The 17,938-nt window shown below is 36.9% G+C and overlaps 1 protein-coding gene and 1 pseudogene across 2 annotated transcripts in view; one reads left to right on the top strand and one right to left on the bottom strand.

Annotated features, from left to right (window-relative positions):
- The window catches only part of LOC125789956 (telomerase protein component 1-like), a 265,125-nt gene that overhangs the window by 210,903 nt on the left and 36,284 nt on the right, over window positions 1-17,938 (top strand). The gene's annotated exons all lie outside the window — the stretch shown is intronic.
- Window positions 874-16,398, bottom strand: LOC103028832 (exosome complex exonuclease RRP44-like; annotated as a pseudogene).

A 17,938-nucleotide genomic window follows, 5' to 3' on the forward strand; every position in this document is an offset into this window, starting at 1 on the left:
AAGAAGCAGAAAAGGGAAGTTTCTGGCTCTGGTTGAGGAGAAACGATAAGAGTTGGGGAAAACAGGAGGCCACATGTTAACTTCACCATCAAAATCCAGCTGCAGGGAGCGGCAGGGAGATGTCCCTGTACGCTGCCCCACCATCCTGAGATGTTCTGGAGATGAAAGGGGCGAAACATCAGTGAAGGATGGCTCCCAGCTGAAGACCCTGCAGCTGGTACTTTGGCACCGGCGGAGGTGCGACGAGCAGAAATGCTTCTGTAGGTATTAACATCTGCCTGTCATCAAACTAGCTATATTAATCTTTATTCTTTTCATACCAGTATTATAACGTTTGTTCTTTTGTTTCTCATTTATTATACACTATGATTTGATATCTAATGGCTACATTTATGACATTTTATTGAATTATTTACTCATCTGTGTGATTTAATAAAATACTTTTTATATTACTAAACCTGTGATTTCAGTGTTTTCTGGATAACTTGGTTATGAGAATTCCTGTCACCTGTAGAAGCCACACCTTGAGATGTCTTGTGTTATTAATTAATATGATTAATTAATCTAATTTAATTAATTTAATAACTGGCGCCCAATTAAAAATATTTAAACATCTCAATTAGCACCAGGTATTAAACCGCTGAGTTCGCTACATAATAAATTTTTTTATTGATTTGCAAAAAAATAATAATATCCAAATATTATAACCACCTCCTCGTTTCTACACCATTATAATTTTTTCTTTGTGTGGTGAATCATCAGTGCTCTGGTCCTTTATCAGTGTTCTTCACAGGATTAAACCATTTAAATTTCTAAACCAGTTTCTGAGTATTAAACACAAAACACAATCTGAAGAAAATGACGAGAACTGTGTTTTAGCTTAAAATCGTTTTATTGAAGTGTTTCCATTATTATATGATGTATGGATTATTTTTTGTATAGTTTTGTACAAAGTCCTGCATTTGTGCTTTTCAAGTGGAGCATTTCATAGGATAAAATGAGACTGTCCTTTAAGTCTGTACTTCAATGCATCCAAAAGACCGTGCATGTCTAGAGTTTTGTCTTTTTTGTTTTTAGGAAGTCACAAAAACATCCATAATTGATATTTAACAACAATCCCTATGGTTTACACAAGCTATAGCCACACATTCAAAAGAATATTACATTCATTTTCTAAAAATGAACATGAAAATAAAAGAAACTAAGATGGCAGTGTCGGACAGCTTCTGCTGAGCTCAGCGATCCAGTTTGGGTTTCTTTGCTTCTGGTCCTGGTTCTGGTAACGCCACACTGACGCCAGGGATCTGGAAGAGAAACACCATAGGGTTAGTTTAGTTACTTAAAGGAACACTAAAACCACAGGTTTTTGCTGACTCCACCCTCAAATCAAATTTGATAAAGGCTAAAGGACGGGAGGAAAAATTTGGGAGGGGCACTGGGTGATGTATGGGTTTAAGGGCGGGGCAGGAGGGAGAGCTGGTTGGCTGAGCTGTAGCAGCAGCAGTGTTTCTCTGATAGCGGTGAGATGCAGATACACATTTCAGCTATTATTGGATAAAATATGGTTTAGTTTTAGTTTTTTTAAAAAGACTGCTCTGTAGAATGTGGTAATTTCAGCAGATTGTATTTCCAGATGTTGTGCCAAATTCTGCCTCCATGCCAGAATCCAACAGCACCCTTAGAGTGCAGGATTCCCCTGCCTGCTTCTGACTTGGATCAGTCACTTAAAATTAGCCATGGTAAACCTGCTTATCTGGGCGGTAGATGTTTGTTATTTAGCAGTAGTTTATTGTGTTTAAACATCTGCAAATCTCTAGTATTATTTATAATTTTCACCATATCAATACCTAGTTTGATTTGAATCAAATTGAGAACTTTTTTTTTTTTTACACTGTATTTATGTTATAATATTCTAATTTTCTGAGACACTGATTTTTTGTTTTTTATTGGCAGTAAGCAATAATCATCAACAGTAAAATAAATAAACGCTTAAAAGATTGAAAAAATAGATCACTCTGTGTGTAATAAATCTATATAAAATTACACATTTTGAACTAAATTACTGAAATAAAGTAATTTGCTCTACTGTACTCTAATAAAGTAGAGTAATTGAGATGCACCTGTATGTGTAGGTGTCTGAAACCTCTACACTGTACTCTATTTGTTTATCTAAAGTGAGGGAAAGACAGAGAGAGAAAAACATACCACTGGCTCCACCAGGGCCATCCTGATCTTCTGGTTCTGGATATTGGAGGCGTCCAGACTGATGGTCACTTTGACTTTGTCAAATATGTGGAAGGTGTGCTGATCCTCCACGGCCAGCGTTGGTCCCTGGAAAGAATAATGATTTTAAAAAAAAGCATTCAGTTATATAAAGGAGGAGCAAAACCACCAGATATGTTCGTGCACACACCCCATCTAATTTAAATGCATTCATCTACTTTAAGCTTCATCTATTGCTGACATAGATGTGCAAATGCACAAGCACACATGGCTGGTCTATCAGAAAACCTACATGAACCTATTGGTACCATGCCTAATGCCAAGCATAGGCTATGGAGGAATATACATCCCCCCAGCATTGAGGAACACTATGGAGCAGTGGAAGAACTGTATTCTCTGGAATGATGAAGCTCTATCCAATACCAATATAATACAGCGAGATACCACTTAAAAAATGATGAGTTTCTTTGATTTTACTAAACTGAAAACCTCTGGAAAATAATCAAGAGGAAGATGGATGATCACAAGCCATCAAACCAAACTGAACTGCTTGAGTTTTATAGTTATCCAAAAGCAGTGTGTAAGACTGGTGGAGGAGAACATACCAAGATGCATGAAAACTGTGATTAAAACCAGGGTTATTCCACCAAATATTGATTTCTGAACTCTTAAAACTTTATGAATATGAACTTGTTTTCTTTGCATTATTTGAGGTCTGAAAGCTCTGCATCTTTTTTGTTTTATTTCATCCATTTCTCATTTCATTTCATTCCATTTCATCCATGACAACATTTTTATTTGTACTTTGGGATAAATGTTGTTTGTAGTTTATAGAATAAAACAACAATGTTCATTTTACTCAAACATATACCTATAAATATCAAAATCAGAGAAACTGATTCAGAAACTGAAGTGGTCTCTTAATTTCCAGAGCTGTATATATTGGGATGATGTTGGGAACGTAAGGATAAGTGAGGTAGGGGATGTTGATCATCCTGGGTCAAAAAAGGTGACCTCATTTATGCTTTTTGTAGAAGAATGCAATCAAATCCTCACAGCAATGATTTCTGAGGAAACAATAAATGAGCAGGTGTCCAATTACTTTTCTCCATTGCGTGCAGTGGCGTAGCAGCACATTCTGGGCCCTGTACACTCTCAATGTCAGTGGGCCCCTATCCATGCCAGTACGAGAGTGAAAGAGGCCCCTGTCCCTCATCGGGCCCTGGGTAGTCAGGTCCACTTTTCCCCCCACTACCACGCCCATGATTGCGTGTATGCTTATAGGCCAAATACAAAATTAAAGTCAATGTTTTTATTATTCCCCAAAGTATGGGATCCTAAACTGACTAACTAAACTGGATTTGTGTCCTCCACAGTTATGCTAAGAGGCTAAAATGCTTAAGCAGCTAAATATCATACTAACATGATCAGTGTAGGTGATACTGATATCACATCATTACTGCATCCATAATGTTATAATGTATAAAAATAACATGTAACAGATTAATATTGACCATATTAATGAACAATTAAAGATATTCAGTTTAAAACAAGCCAGGACTGGTGCTCAGTAACAACCTCAGTGTCAAAGTTGAGCCGTGGTCCAGGTTTTTGTTGTCTTTGTTCTCGAAGAACACCGTTCACTCCAGGCCAAACTTGGGGATGAGGATGATGGTGGCGTTCTTCCTCACGAAGAGAATGAAGCCTTCTTCATTTAGGATTCCTCTGTTCTTGAAGAAAGGCTGAAAGACATTTGAAGATAAGATAATGAAGATTAAATGCATGAAATGCATAATTTCAAGCTTGTGATTGACATGGCCATGTTAAAACCTTGTATCTCCAAAAACAGCCAACTTTACAGAATAAGGTAAAAAAAAAAAAAAAAAAAACATTCTTAACTTTCATAACTTGGAAGTGAACATGGTATATTTTTTTAATCCCAGAGTGTGTTCCATATCGTACCATATGAAATAATATCGCCAACATTTTCTAATAACAAGAACGATATTATACCCTGAAATATCGTGCTGCATCACCCAGCCCTAATTATCACATCAGAGTACTATTTTTTACTGTTTTTAGCAAAAGAAACATTCACACTGGTCGCAATATATATATATATATATATATATATATATATATATATATATATATATATATATATATATATATATATATAATTTATTTAGTGTCATATAGTGATATTTATTTGTCATATCTCCAAGAGTTTCATTATTGCCAATATACCATAATAAATGAAGGCTCATTATTTTGTTTTATAATGGTAATTACTATGCTATATCAGTCGTGCTGTACCTGTGTGTGGAAGGCCACCGAGGCTCTCTGGGCGTACTGGGCCATCTTGTGTCTGTGTTTGTCCATCAGGTCCGGGTAGGTGCTGTCTGCGTTTATGGCCACAGCCAGCAGCCGATGCACAATGATATCAGAGTACCTGAGTAGAAATGAGAAACAAATGAGAAGATAAAAAATAAACATTAACTTTAAAATAAAGGTTGCACAGCTACAGTTAAAGGAACGAGGGATGATAAAAAGAAAAACAGAAGAGTGCTGGTTAGTACAGCTGTGGATCGGAGCTTGGGGACCTGCTCTACTGTACTCAAAGAGGTTTGATGGCTATATGGACGTAGAACTGTAGAAGTGGCTTTAGATGTTCGAAAATTAATGGCAGTGAATGAAAGTAGGGGTGGGCGATATGGCGCTAAAATAATATCATGATATTTCATGGTGTTTTTGCAATAACAATACTTTTGGCGAAATGACAAAAAAAAAAAATAAAGAATACACTACTGCAACAAAATAGAAATTTAATTCTAAATGAGCTGCATATATGATATGATACATGGCACACCCCTAACTGATATATAAAAAAAAAAAAAAAAAAGAATTTTATTAGATTTGAAACAGAAGTCAATAATCAAAAACGTCATAATACTAATAATGCACTCTTCCAGATAGCTTAATATATCCAGGATTAAATTAAAATAAATGATACTGGACAGATATAATCTGTCTCTAGTAGATATATAATGGGAAATGAGAACAGTGTACATTTGTTGCAAAAAAGTATAAATAAATAATATAGTACAATCTACTCCAGAGAGTCCTATTCTATTGGCAGTATTTCACGGTATATCACAGCATTTTTATTATAATTGTTTGCATGACTGGGCTTTAATATAGGTTTGTGAGTTACTGTACTGTTAGGAGTACATATAATATAAAAAACTAAGGCTTTAAATTTAGGCTTTTATTACTATTGGGTTTACTTTATCGAATGAAATTACACAATATAGGAAGAAATCAGACTTTAAGATCAGAAAAATAGCTGAGAAATGTAAACAAAATGCCTTAAAAATAGATACGCTAACAAATTTAACACGGCTCCCTTTACAAAATTAAATATTTGAATAAATAGTTCCATAAACCCTATAAACAAACCAAAAAATACTCAATGTTTAAGTATTCAAAGACATATTTCTCAAAAGTTCTATTGCACAAGTTAGATAAAAGTTTAATATCAATTTACTATAGGTTATCCCTGAAGCCATTAGAGGCTTTACAGTATTTAAATCAGCTACAATTCCCTTCTTTCTCCAGTTAACAAATACATTAAATGTATGGCGGTATGAGAGAAATGCATACTGGTTCAAGTTCACCACGCGGTATACCGAATGAACCGGTATACCACCCAGCACTAACTGAAGGTAAGAACATCATTCTGAGAGCATGTCAGGCCCTGCTCACCTCCTGATGGGCGAGGTGAAGTGTGTGAAGATGGGCGAGGCCAGGCCGTAGTGGTGGAAGTCGCTGTCCATCCCCGAGCAGAAGTAGACAGCCTGCATCATGCAGCGGGTGGCCAGGATACGCAGCAGCGTGTTGAAGTAAGGAAAGTCCTCCAGAGTGGCTTCGTTCAGAGAGTCCGCCAGAGCTTTCGCTGAATCTGTGCGAATATCCAAATCCTGAGGAAGAGAAAAAGAAGAAGAGTAGAAGATGAGATGAGATGAAGATGTGCATGTGCATCGAGTGTAAGCTGTGAGGTGTTATCTTGTGAGTGAGGCTGAATGCTGGCCAGCGTGCTCATGGCAAGACGAAGTGGCGAATTATGGGAGTTTGAAAGAGGCCTGACAGTGGCTGCAGCATTCGCCTCCACAGTCTTAGGATTTCCAAAGTTTTGCAATAAGCATTTTGTGCATCAATCCACAGTGAAATGTGCATCCAGTGAATATATCATAGAAAGCATTACCCAGACCTAGCTGTGTATTGTTTTTACATTTCCAATATCAATATGATGCTTTGAATTCACTACAGACACCTAAACTACGTTATTTTCAATACCTTTTTCTAAATTTGTACCCAAAACATACAAAAATCAATAATTATTCTCACAAAATGCATTTATTTAACAGCAGACAAGAGTAATCTCATTCTCATACTGTCACCATGAGAGAGACATCTTTCTCCATCTTGTTTAAACAAATGTTTGTGGTGCTTTATTAATTACAAAAACAGCAGCATTACTTTCACTGTCTTTTAAGAAGTAAAGGTTTTGGTTCACTTCTGGCAGACTTACTGTATTATATCTCAAGGTAGAGTGCAAAAGACACAGAGCAAGAGATAGCACTAGTGAGCAAAAGTAAGCACAAGAGAGGCAGAGACAGCGCAACAGAGACCCTACACACACATAAATCCATGGCAAAAGTGATGGAACCATATACAGCAGTGGTGTTTAATTAGAATTTCGCCAGGCCAAGGTCCGGCCGTTGCCATTTTTAACTTGTGTTATGGGTCAGTATTATATACTGTATACTGAAGAAGCCTATAGTACTCCTGTCAGTGTTTTATGTCATCAACAACTGAAAGATAAAACAAATTACACATACTTGTATATTTCAAAAATATGTATTGTTTTATATAGGCCTGTAACAATCATACAGTAAATGGGAACACCCTGAATAATTTAACTTATCGAGTCTATTAATGTGAATCTGTATGTCAGGTTTGTTTCAAAATGCTATATTTATAATTATAATAATTGTATTTATATTAGATTTAGGCCTGCCTGTCATGATAATTACATGAATGATAAAATCATACAATATATGGAGAAATGTTTGCTGAATATCAGCTTTTTTTTTTTTAAACAGCAGTTTTATTTAATTTAATATTATTACTGTATCATACTTTATTATGTTGTGGGTAAAACCGATGTGGGAAGTTGCGAATGCTTTTTGTCCCCTGGGGGTTGCCTTAGTTTTGAGGTAGGGTTGTTTTAGGAGTAGAAAGGATTTTTTTTTTTGCTGAGGAGTTCTGATCAGGTGGAGTAAAGTGGACTATTTTGCACTCTTGTCTCGGTTGGTTCTCTTTAATTCCTACAATTAACACCACTCAGTTACATTACTGTTAGTATGTTTTATAAAGGTAGTATTTTGATTTCCTTTTCTGGTGCGCACCATTTGTATTAGCTTTTCTCGCTTTATTCTCCGACTTCTCATCACCTGCTTCGCCTGTGTGTGCTCCTCCGCGCTCTCGCATCTACACAGATCTGATTGGCAGAGGAGAGCGTTTGGTGATTTTACAACACACGTGATTGGTCTGTGAGTTTACTGCGCTGTAAAGCACGTAAACCAGGGATGGGCAACTGGCGGCCCGGGGGCCGCACACGGCCCTCGTCATCACTCAGTGCGGCCCGCGAATAGATAAAAAATAATTTCATAATTTCATAATAAAAAAAATAATGTAATTCTACTTTTGACCGCTAGAGGGCGCGCCGCTGCCAAACAATAGCGGGCACGGGCGCTCTGTGGTCTAGTTTTCTGCTATTATTGAATGAGCTATTTGCAATCAGTTTTTAAATCTTTTTTGTTCTTTGTTATAAATAAGTTCAAATGCCTTTTGCACTTTTATAAGCAAATGTTTTGTCCTTGTTGCTTATGAAGGACTTGTTATAATGAACTTATTTTACACAAAGGAACTACTGTATTTGCAATCAGTTTTTTAAGCAAACTTTTTGTTCTTTGATATGAAGGACTTCCTTTTTGCACTTTTTTTAAGCAAACGGTTTGTCTTTTGCCGTATTAAAATGCATTAATATGCAGAAAATAGTTGTTGATAAATGTTGGTGCTGTAAACATACAGATATAAATTCATATAAAATTTGTTCTTATTGAAAATCATTTGTAGCGTTTTTCATATTCAATTATTTGAAGTGCGAGGTCATGTGGCCCTCCAATGGTCATGCTGAAAAAAATGTGGCCCTCTCCATCATGGAAGTTGCCCATCCCTGACGTAAACCATAAAGACGATAAACGTTCCGCCGCTTTAAATGAACACTGTCAGAATTAAATCCTTCTCTGTAGTTTATCGGTTTGGGTCCGGATTGGACAACGTCTGGGTCCGGACCCGGACCGCGGTCCGCCTATTAGTGACCCCTGAGATACAGTAACTCGTCCCATGTCCCATTGGTCGTATTGGTCGTGTTTTTACAGTAGAATGAGTTATAAGCGTCACATGTACCCTGGATTTAGCAGCTTTGATGAGGATATTGTAGTTGGATGGCGGGGGGTGAGGGGTGTTTTCTGAGCAGGGCGCATTCAGAGAACTCGTCATAGATCTTCTGCGTCACTGAGATATTCACCAGCAACATGAACTCCTCCACCATTGAGTTTGTTTCTCTGAGAGAGCAGAGAAAAAGAGTTTTTTTTTATTTTTTTTTTTACAAAAATTATCAGGTCAATAACAATATAATTATATAAAAAAATAAAAACAAATATACAAGTATTACAAAAAAAAATTAATAGCATCTTTTAGCCAAGTAACAAAATAACATCTAATTCACAACAATGCTCTAATAAAATTCACTTCAGCTCTTTGGTCTGAAGATCTATGGGGTTGTGAGTCTCGCTGTCCATGTGGAACCGAACCTCTGGAGAGGACAGAGTCAGAGCCCTGCAACAGAAAACATTATATCATACACACGCTCTTATTATTATAATAAACTAATAAGAAATATAAAACTACATTACAAAACAGTCCTTCATGCTGATTGAAAGCATGTAACTTAACTTCAGAGATACACAACCTGATTATAAACAATAAGTAATAATCAAATAACCCCCACCATTATTACGGCACCCTGGTAAAATATAAATCAGTCTATTTACTTAATTTAAAAGATTATTAAAATGTCATATTCAAATCTAATGGGTCTTTTTATATGTTATGTCTTTTAAGTGATTGTTCTTAAAATATATAGAGACAATGTATAAAATGCAGAAAATTAATTTAAATAATTTTTTACTTAAAGATTCAACTAAATTATGTGCTCAATGTTTTGCTTTTTTGGCATTTGGCCAGCATGATATTAAGAAAACTACAGACAACATTTCTCCCAAATTCCAAATAATAATATTGTCATTTAGAGCATTTATTTGCAGAAAATGAGAAATGATTGAAATAACAAAAAAGAGGCAGAGCTTTCAGACCTCAAATAATGCAAAGAAAACAAGTTCATATTTATAAAGAATTTAAGAGTTCAGAAATTAATATTCGGTGGAATAACCCTGGTTTTTAATCACAGTTTTCATGCATCTTGGCATGTTCTGCTCCATCAGTCTTACACACTGCTTTTGGATACCTTTATGCTGCTTTACTCCTGGTGCAAAAATGTAAGCAGTTCAGTTTGGTTTGATGGCTTGTGATCATCCATCTTCCTCTTGATTATATTCCAGACGTTTTCAATTAGGTTAAATCAAAGAAACTCATCATTTTTAACTGATCTAATATTTTCTTCCAGAGCTGTATTCTCAGACATATACATCGTACCTCAGTGCTGTCCTCTCCTTCCCCATGGATGAAGACCGTGGCCTCCAGGTTGTTCTCGGTTGGCGCGGAAAGAGCCCTGCAGGAAAGTGCCGCTCTTAATGCCCGCCTGGATTCTGGACAGCGGCAGGTGTTCTGGGAACATCAGCTTACTGCCCGTTATATCATTCTGCGGGAAGATTATTAGGAAAATGTGAGTTTAAACAGGAGGAATCTTACAGGGAGAAAAGGGTTCATCACTGCTGATCTCACCTGATCATCAGACGCCAGTGCCAGACTGTCCACCAGCTCAGGATTACCAATCAGGCTCTTAATGTACTCCTCACCTGCCCACAAACACATCCATAAAACCCTACTGATTCATCTGTTTATCCAACTATCCATCCATTCATTCATTAATCCAAATATACATGCATCTATTCATCCTTTACAATTGCATTCCATCCATCTTTCTGTCCACCCCAATAGATATCCATACATCCATCTAATTATCTATACATCTTACTATTACTTACTATTGATGCATTTGTCCATCTCACTATACACTACTCTATCCCTGTATCCATCCTCACAGCCTTTCATCCATTCTTCTGACCATCCATCCCAATACACTGTCACAAATCCATTCATCCAATTATCCCACTTTGAACCCCTTTCACTATCTAGTCAGGCATCCATCTGTCCATCCAACTTATCCATTAATCCCACCCAGCCATCCTTCACCCACCTGTTAAAATGATCTCACTACTTGTCCATCCAGCCATCCAACTGTGTATTAGGGGTGTCACGATTCTCTAAATCCTCGATTTTATTTTATTTCCGATTTTAGGGTCACAATTCGATTCTCGATTTTCTTTCTGGCCTATGTCAGTTTTGGATTAATTTATGGTCAGTCACTGGTTTGATTAATCAAATTAACAATATCTTACTTCAAAAGGTGGGCTTGATATAAGTGATGCAAAGTGATTAAAGTGATCTGTAATACACCACATTAGGCACTAATGGTCAAATTTTAATTATTTAATTAAGATAAACGTAATGCCATCTAGTGGCTTTTTTGGTAGCAGCAGTGTGCACTATTAAAACAGCAATGTGCAACATAACAAAATAAATAATAAAAAATACAGGAACAGTCATGTACAAAATAATAGAACGATTAGAGCCGTAACTAAATTAACTATATCCTATTATAACAGTTAAACATGAAAAATAAGACTTCAAGACTTTTTGCGTAGCATGCTGCGCCATCAAGAATTTCCCCCGGGGATCAATAAAGTATGTATGTCTGTATGTATGTATGTATGTATGTATGTATGTATGTATCTATGTATCTATCTATCTATCTATCTATCTATCTATCTATCTATCTATCTATCTATCTATCTGCATAGTGCTCGCCCACGTGCTTGCGTAGCTTACAGGGAGGGATCGTCGTTCCTCTTTTTGACTTCGAGGCTCGAGACCATGACCTCATTTTGATCGATTTCGGTGAAATATCGAAATCGTGACACCCCTACTATGCATCCATTCATTAATCCACTAATCCCACTATCCATTCATCTATCCATCCCACTATCCAATCCACTGCCCAGTCACACCTTCCGTCCAATTAACTATACATCCATTCTACTGTCCATCCCACTACCTAGTCACACATACATTTATTCAACTATCCATCTACACTTCCTTCTATCCCTTTATAGATATTTATTTGTCATTCCATTAGCCAGTCTTTTATCCATCCATCCAATCATCCTACTATCCATCCACAAGTATTTCCACCCTAGTGAAGCAACCATCTTCCAATTCATCTCACTATTCATTTATCCAGCTAATCATCTCACTGAATCGTACAACTGTTCATCCACCTGTCAATTTAACTATCCATCACTCCCACTATTATTCCATTACATCATACAACTCTTCATCCATCTATCAATTTAACTATCCATCCATCCATCCATCCCACTATTATTCCATTATATCATCCAACTGTTCACCCATTCAGGTAAATTCAAGTGCAATATACAGCACATACATCTGTAGGCCAGCAGGCCGCTCTGCTCAGCTTTCTCCTTGTTGGCTCGGTCGTTGGTCAGCAGCACAACCTTCAGCTCTCCTACATTCGGGGCTTTACTCAGGTGATCTGTGTACCATTTAGCCGCCACACGGATGGCCCGATCGTTGTGGTCGTTGGCGATCTCTCCCTGCTCCCGCTCGATAAACGTCTCCCTGAATGAAACAGACGAAAATGTAGTCAGATTATACTCTTACTGTTATATACTTGGGCTGTAGCAATGAAAATAAACTGAGCTTTTAAATGGATGCAAAAACGTTGAATTTCCAAAGCCTTAGTCTGTATTAAAGCAGTAAAGCTGGAACAGATGGTGTTGCTGCTGTTACTCTCTACTGCCGCATTTACACATTTACACACAGCATTTTCACGCTTTCATCATCATAATAACTAGAAAAAGACACAGATAAACACAGAGAACTCTGTAACTATTAAAAGTAGAACTCTTTTCTTTAGAGAAATTACAGATGAAGCCAGAGAGAGTGGTGAGGACTGTTTCCTACACCTTTAAAAGACTCTTGGAAACTGGAGAAAACTGCTACAGGAAGAGTCACGTCTGGCTGACCCACATACCTGTCAAGCCTCCTGTTTTGGCCGGGATACTACCGTATTTTACTCCTCTTTCCCGCCGTCCTCCCGTATTAGTATTTTCCCGTAAACTTCCCGTATTATATTAAAATTTTAAAAATTTTATTATTGAGGAGACAGCTGTGTGTCTCTTAACCAATCGTGGTGCCGGTTAAAGGAGAAAGTCCTGCCTTTCAGGAGAAACAGCCAATCAGGTTGCTGGTTTTGCGGAGCGCAGAGGAGGGTCAGGAGGTGTCCCTTAGCTCCCTATCGACCATAGATCAATCATTATGTATATCAGCAGTGTATTAGACACATCATACCACCACTTACTTTATTAAGTGCCTTTAAAGAGAGAAAGCTCTAGAATATACAGAACAGTGTTAATATGCAGTAGAATATGCAGGAACAGGGTTGAGAAACACTGATCTAACGTGACTTCTGTTCATTTTTTTATTTACTGTAATTGTATGTTTTCAGCAACTAGACAGCAGTTTAGTCAATAGTGTGACAATGTTTAAGCAAGTTTGTGAAAAGCATAAAGAGAAAGAATGTTGCAAAAGAAACGCTAGATCATTTTTATACATCTTTTGTGAATGTTGCAGAATTAATTTATTTTCATAGTTCAGGGACAGTTTTAGGGTTTGTTAGAATTTGTTCAAATCTCAAGTATTGTGGGGTAAGAATTACATATGTAGGAATGTCCACAACATTTTAGTGTAAACAAAGGTAGACCTATCAGATTCTAAACATCTAATTGTAGTTTGTAAGTGGTTCACAGGTGATCACGTTCCTGATTAAAGGATCGTCAATTATATCGATCTGTGAGGACAGAACAGACCATGTGATTGTGATTAAACAGATATCCCCAAATTAGGCCATTTAAATGAATTAATTTTCAATTCCATATAAACAAATAGATTGTTAGCTCAATGCCACACAACAGTGTCAGGGAACTCCAGGCCTGGAGGGCTGAATTCCTGAAGAATTCTGGCATTTTCCAGCTCTGGAGCACCTGGTTCAACTCTCTGGTAATTGCCGGGTTTGGTAGGTGTGTCAGAGGAGGTAAATCAGAAAACTGCGCTGGACCCAAGCCCTTTTGAAACATCTGGCTTTTGGATTTCTTTTAAAATTGTTCAATAAATACTCCTAAATATGATATTTTCAACAAGATGATTTGATATTCAAGATGTTTGGGTATAAAGAAACAGTTTTATGTTGAACAGTTTAAAGAATCGACACAGGATTCAGAGGCTCTTGGAAGAAGTTGTAAAGTAAACTGGAGAATTCATATATTATATATATTATAAGGTTCTTGAAACATCTCTTAAGCTTCTAAAATAGATTCTAGTCTGTTTAACCACATTTTTACAAAGTATTTCCACATTTGCTCCTGTATAGCTTTGATGTCTTAAAGGGGCACTAAACCCTGTGATTTTGAATTTGAGAGGGGCACTGGGTGATGTATGGGTTTAGGGGTGGGGCAGGGGGGAGATCTGATTGGCTGAGCTGCAGCAGATAGTTTCACGGTCTGATGTACTAAATTTGACTTGAACGTGTGAAAGTGCGTTCCCCCACGGAAGTTTTGTTTTGGGCGTACGCCTTTTTTTTTGTGCGTATGTATTGTGTTTTTGTCATTTGGCGACACTTAGAGGCGATGCATTGAAATTACAACTATTAAGATATCCTTTATGCAAACATTGAAGTAAGCATTATTGGGTAAAATAAAGTAAATTAATCAGACAGTTTCATTGTCTTACAGAAATAATCATTTAACGTGTTTCCACTTAGCCTAGATTAGGTTTGCGCTGGAGTTGTTGGAGATGCAGCGTTGGCATTACTGGAAAATACTGCTAATGGCCGAATTCATTGAGCGCGCATTTTCCGTGACCATTATGTTTTTTTGGCCCATGATGATGACTGGCTTATAAGCAGTTTTAGATTTCCAAGAGGATAAGAGTATAAGAAAACAAGCTGAGTGCGTGACGTGTGTCTTTTTGGTAGGCAACTCATTTAAAGCATTTAAATGAAAGCATTTATCTTAGAATAATAAAACTTAAAACATGGGTAATTATACACATAATATACATGCGTATATATTATTATTATTATTATTAATAATAATAATAATAATAATAATATTAATAATATAACATTATACTCTGCGTAATTGAGGGAGGAGTCGTGGCAAGTGTGATGCTTTCGTGCATTTGCGCTTGATTTCAAGTTGATTGTGATGTACTAAGAGAAAGTACGTGGGATTCTGCCTACGCACGGTTTGATAAATCCGGATTTTTTTGTGCGTACGGAACTTTTCAGATCTGAGCGTACGGAACATTTTAGTAGGAAGTCCACGCAAGTCTTAGTACATGAGGCCCCAGAAGAGGGACGGTATTATTGACTGACTGATCTGCATATTGTGATGTGTCTGCGTACCAAAAAACATAGAAACATCATCCTTGCCTATAGCACAGTTGAACCATCACTGATTGTGGAAACTTCCTACTAAGACTACGTTCCCATTACAAGCCACATTGATCAAATCAGATTTTTTTGTTCAGATCAGATTTGGCTATCTTGACGGTTCACATTCACAAATGTAAGTGATCTGTATCTGTGTGTAATGTGAACGAATCTGTCCCTGAAACTTCTCACATGCGCACATTGATACCTGTATAAACGTCGCCTTCTTCACCAACAACAAAAACCCTCATATTAGAGAGACGACTCGTAGCTTTATAAAAGGGAAATGGATGAGTTAGCACCGAGAGATGGGTGGGTACGAGAGAGAAGCACGTAGCGCTAATTCTTATGCGTAAAAGCAAAAAGACACATGAATTCTGATTTGACCGTTCACATTTATGTCGAATGTCCATGAATCAGATTTCTGATTTAGGACCACATATGAAAGTGATTCAAATCTGATAAAAAAAAATTAAAAAAAGGATTTAGCACGTTCACACAGCCATGAAAAAATCAGATCTGAGCCACACTGAGCAAAACATTTAATGTAAACGTAGCCTAGACCTCAAGCAGCTTGAACTGTGTGTCTCTCCACTCTTCCTCCAGACTCTGCTCCCTTCATTTACAAATAAAATGTAAAATTTACTGATGATCAGTGATGGTTTGGAGAGCCATGTCATCTGCTGGTGTTGATCCACTGTGTTTTATCAAATACAAAGTCAGTGCAGTGTTTTCCCACAAAATCTTACAGCACTTCATGCTTCCCTCTGTTGACTGTTAACTTTTATGGTGATGTGAAAGATTTCATTTTCCAGCAGGACTTGGCACACTGCCAAAAGTACTAATTGGTCATTTAGGTTTTAGGTTTTGAGACTACATTGGTGAGATTGTGTTTGTGTGTGTGTGTGTGGTATAGAGGGTGGTTTACCTGGTGCATTAGTATCTGGGAGGAGGTAGTGTGTGTGTGTGTGTGTGTGTGTGTGTGTGTGTGTTTGGTATAGAGGGTGGTTTACCTGGTGCAGGACTACATTAGTATCTGGGAGGAGGTCGTGTCAATAAGTACACAGGTCGCTGTCTATCTGGGAGTCCCGCAGCAGCACAGGAGCTCCGTCCCCGCACTCCACGCACACCTCACTCCCGCACCAGATGTCATCCTGCAGATAATGGTCCCGCACGATCTTCAGCACCCCACCCGAGCGCGTCTTCTTCACAAAGGTCTTAGACTTCAGCATGATTTAACCCCGCTAATACAGATAAATACGCACACCGATACACACAAACACACTCCTATACACACGTGTATCCGGCCGGAGCAACCACAAAACACGTCCGGGCTGCTACAACCCCCCGCAGCCGGTGTTCTTTCGAAATGTCCTACCGTGTCGAACCGTGCTGCCCTAATGTATATTAAAGTGTAAAATACAAAAGAAGCACTATTTTAGGTGCTTCTAATGTATATTAAAGTGTAAAAAAACAAAAGAAGCACTATTTTAGGTTCTTCTGATGTATATGTAAGTGTAAAATACAAAAGAAGCACTATTTAGGTGCTTCTAATGTATATTAAAGTGTAAAAATACAAAAGGAGCACTATTTTAGGTGCTTCTGATGCATATTGAAGTATAAAAATACAAAAGAAGCACTATTTAGGTGCTTCTAATGTATATTAAAGTGTAAAAATACAAAAGGAGCACTATTTTAGGTGCTTCTGATGCATATTGAAGTATAAAAATACAAAAGAAGCACTATTTAGGTGCTTCTAATGTATATTAAAGTGTAAAAATACAAAAGAAGCACTTTTAGAACACACACAGTACTGTAACTTTTGTAAAGGACCTGCACTACACACCCAATACCTGCACTACTGTTACGCTGCACTGTCATACACACTTTAATTCCCCAAGAACTGGGAACTTTAAGAACTTTACCAGCCTTAAGCTAGATACAACATTGCACTACTGTTATACGGGTTCTATTTATATTGTCACTTGATCTTAATCACCATTAATATTGCACTATTATCTTCTGTCTCACAAATGTCTATTGTGTTTTTGTTGTATTGTACATATAGTGTCTCCCACTCATTTAGATTTAGATTATATATTTATTTCTTTTTATTTCTATTTATATATCTATTTCACCCCCACCACTACTGCACCTTGTTCTGTCTCATGTATGTCTGTGTCCCTGCTGCTGTATTGTACACATAGTGTCTCCCCTTTTTCTTTATTTTTCTTTATTATCCATTATCTGTACTTGCTGTAAAATTGGGAAGGAGAGTAACGTAATTTCAATTCTATGTATGTCCTGTACATATGCAGCATTGACAATAAAACTACTTGATAACTTGATAAGTTTAGGTGCTTCTAATTTATACTTAAGTGTAAAATACAAAATAAGCACTATTTTATGTGCTTCTAATGTATATTAAAGTGTAAAATAAATACAAAATAAACACTATTTTAGGTGCTTCTAATGTATATTAAAGTGTAAAAATACAAAAGGAGCACTATTTTAGGTGCTTCTAATGTATATTAAAGTGTAACAATACAAAAGAAGCACTTTTAGGTGCTTCTAATGTATACTTAAGTGTAAAATACAAAATAAGCACTATTTTATGTGCTTCTAATGTATATTTAAGTGTAAAATACAAAAGAAGCACTATTTTAGGTGCTTCTAATGTATATTAAAGTGTAAAATAAATACAAAAGAAGCACTATTTTAGGTGCTTCTAATGTATATTAAAGTGTAAAATACAAAATAAACACTATTTTA

The sequence above is a fragment of the Astyanax mexicanus genome, unplaced genomic scaffold, assembly GCF_023375975.1.
Source record: "Astyanax mexicanus isolate ESR-SI-001 unplaced genomic scaffold, AstMex3_surface scaffold_33, whole genome shotgun sequence".
NCBI lineage: Eukaryota > Metazoa > Chordata > Actinopteri > Characiformes > Acestrorhamphidae > Astyanax > Astyanax mexicanus.